Source organism: Lynx canadensis, chromosome D4 (assembly GCF_007474595.2).
Source record: "Lynx canadensis isolate LIC74 chromosome D4, mLynCan4.pri.v2, whole genome shotgun sequence".
Taxonomy (NCBI): domain Eukaryota; kingdom Metazoa; phylum Chordata; class Mammalia; order Carnivora; family Felidae; genus Lynx; species Lynx canadensis.
The window spans coordinates 22,566,643-22,569,984 of record NC_044315.2 but is presented as its reverse complement, the minus strand read 5'-3'; positions in this window follow the sequence as shown (position 1 = coordinate 22,569,984).

Sequence of the window (3,342 nt, the reverse complement as noted above, 5' to 3'; positions counted from 1 at the left end):
TCTGCTGAAATCAACCCCACAAATCCCAAGGTTTAAAAATTTCCACACCAAAACTTTTCCTTTTCCCTCTTTGAGGTGATCCTTTATGTTTACCTTTACACATACCTGGTATGATAGCTGAAAAAGACAGCATCATAACACTACTTCTTATGGAGGTGTCAGCAAATATAGCAGAGACCACACAGTTCTACCAGTGACCCCCTAATCTAGCCCAGAGAAATGAGAGGCGTTTCTGCTTCAATTTTACTAATCTGTAAGGATCGGTAGTCTCTAGGAAGTGATTGGCCTCCCTAGAGCCACCTTTCTTTCCTTCCTTCCTTCCTTTTTTCCATTCCTTTTCTTTTCTTTTCTTTTCTTTTCTTTTCTTTTCTTTTCTTTTCTTTTCTTTTCTTTTCTTTCTTTCTTTTGTCTTTCTGTCTTTCTGTCTTTCTTTCCTAACATTCCAGCTTTCTCTCAGTTTTTGGAGTTAGATATCATTTAGAAATAAAATTCATAAAAGTAGGCAGGAATTCTGCACTTCTGTCTGACACATACTCTGCTCAACACCCTTTCCTGTGCAGATCCTTGGATCCCTAAGGCTCATTCCAGCCTTCTTCTACCAGGATGAGGGTGTAATTACTGTACTATTACTCTGATATTAGTATATTCATTACAACATAGATCATGTTGTCCAAAACATTACTGTTTATACTGTTTTCAAGTGACAGTCTCTAGATGTAAATAATGAGAGTGCTTTTGGTTACTATTTCCACATCGATCCTCTCAAATAAGACCACTTTAGGAAAGCAGAGCTGACTCTGAATCTCTGTTGTTTATTTACCAGCACTATTTAACTCCATCTGAATTGTTCTTCTTTCCTCAATTTAGTTTTGCAGGCAGTCTGTTCCCCCTTTCTTCACAATTGGCATTCAGATGCTAGGGCACAGTGTCTTACAATGTATCTGTTTGCATGCCTGTCTCCTCCACTAGACTGAAATCCCTGGCAGCAGGAGGCTGTCTTACTCATTTTTGTGCAATGCATGGTACAGAGCTGTACTCTGGTAAATTAATTTTTAAAATTGATACAGTGGTTAGGTGTTTTTTTTCAATCAGACTTTTTTTTCCTTCTCTTACTTACCTTTTCTAAATCTTTCAGGTTGACTGTGCAACCTGAAACAGAAGACAGAATGTTTCAATAAAATAAGGTTTCTTTTTAATCCTGTGAAAGCATTTCCACTGTTATATTAAACTGTTAACTTTAAAAACAGTCTAGACAAAGGATAAATCAGTGTCATCAGCACATTTTGCAAATGTTTATATTATCTTTTGAAATGCATTTGACTGTACACAAGCACAGGGACATGCTAGGTAGAAGAAATCATCTCTCCTGTGCTGGCCAGAGGGCTGTGACCTGTTGCACATCACCTTCTTCCTTCCTTTTTGACTCTTTTTTCCAACCTTCCCATCCCGTCACTTAAAAATCACCAGCTCAGCCCTAACTCTGTAAACAGAAATTATTGAATGCTAATAATTTCTGGTAAGCAATTTAGGAGACATTTAAGTCACTAATATAAATGTGATCCCCTTTTTTACCGCAATTTCCAGGGAAAGTGCTACAAAGTGATATGTGGCAATAACAAAGTCAGAAGGAAGGGAATATGAAATTCAGCGAGCAGCGTGAATGATTTGCTGTTAGCATGGGGCCCAATAACACTACAAAGCTATAAACTCTGTCGATCTAGATTGCCCAGTTAGGTGGCAGAGATGCAATTTGTCTTTTCTGAAGCCGCCTGCTGCTTGCTAGCTCCATCTCCTGTCACAGCCTATTAGCTCCCCAAGAAAATTGGTAGGAAATTGCCTGCAGATTGTAGGAAATTGCATCTCCAGGCCCTGGAAAAAATGTAGGATAGCACAACACTGACCCTCCCAGAGCAGCTATTAATACAGCAAGAAGTGACCTTTGACTTGCCGGGAAACGACTTTGCTATTTGCTGAATAAAGACTGTATTATGTGTGGCTGAAGGAAGGTGCAAATGATTATCCTAGCGAGGCTCGAAGCCAACCTGCTTTTGAAAGCCTAAATATTAGTTAAAATAATTTTTTATTTTTTATTTTTTTGGTTTATTTGTTTGTTTTAGGCGCAGAGTGTTTGAGTGTTGTGGCTCTGCAGGGAGAAAACGGTCCAGTTGGCTTGTTTTTGAAAGCACCTTTTCCTGAAGGTAAAAAGAAAAAAAAGTAAATTGTCCCAAGGAAATGCTCACAGATCTCTCAGGCAAAAATCCAGGAAGTAAATCTTTCAAAGATGAGAGTAAAAAACAAAGATGAGCACATTGGAGCATTGTTTTGTTTCCCCCTTGGTTCTGCCACACATACATCTGGGGCCTCCCTGCCCTCCTCCCTAATTGCGTTTTACAGTTCCGTCTATGTCTACTCGCTTCGGAATTATTTTCTTTATAGACCATCCCCAGAAGTTCAGACATCAAGATAATTCAGTGTTCCACAGGGGTACGTATTGTGCATATTTTAAGCATCATTAACTTTATGTTACAAAAAAATCAAGATCCTGACATGGTATTTACAGGCTTGTATTTCTACCTAGAAGGATCTCAGCTTGCATTTACAAGCTATAGTTTTGGAGAGGGAGAAGAGAGTTTTAGCTGCTCCTGAATGAATAAGATGCCGTCATTGCCGTTGAACCCTAAGCATTGTCCCCTAATCTTACCCTCTTCCCCAGTACTGGGTCATTCACTTTCAGTGCCCTTGGGAGCAAATCCAAAATGAGATGGTGGGATGCAGATATACCAGCTTCTCTTCCCTTATGAAGTACAGTGTTACCTTTTATTATTTGCACAAATTAAAAAAGAGCTAAATGAGACTCCTCTCTGTGTTCCCAGAGTTGAGAGGTTTTCTTTAGGTTTGCTGCTTTCTTACATTTGGTGCTTGCTTCTAGAGAGAAAAGTACTGGATATCATGTCATATCAAAGAACACTGAATTTAGCCCACGAATTTCTGAGCTTTTACATGAGCTCTGAGCTTTTATATACTTTACCTGTGTGATTCTGGGTACTTTTTTTTAAGCTTCTAGGGCCTCAGTTTCATTATATAAAAAAATGGATGTTCTCTAAGAACCCTTTGAGATGTTAAATTCTGTGATAAAGGGTAAAAAGGTTGGGGGTGGAATTGAAGGCTGAGCTGCTACTCTGCTTTCTGCCTTCTTGGGCTTTCCTTGACTGACTATCCTTGGAGAAGGAGTTCTATTTGGCCAAAGAATGTGTTTTGGAGTCTGTAAGCAGCCAACATGCAACCAGCTGATTGACCGATCATTATGCATCAAGACTTGCTTATGTCTACAGAAGACCCCAA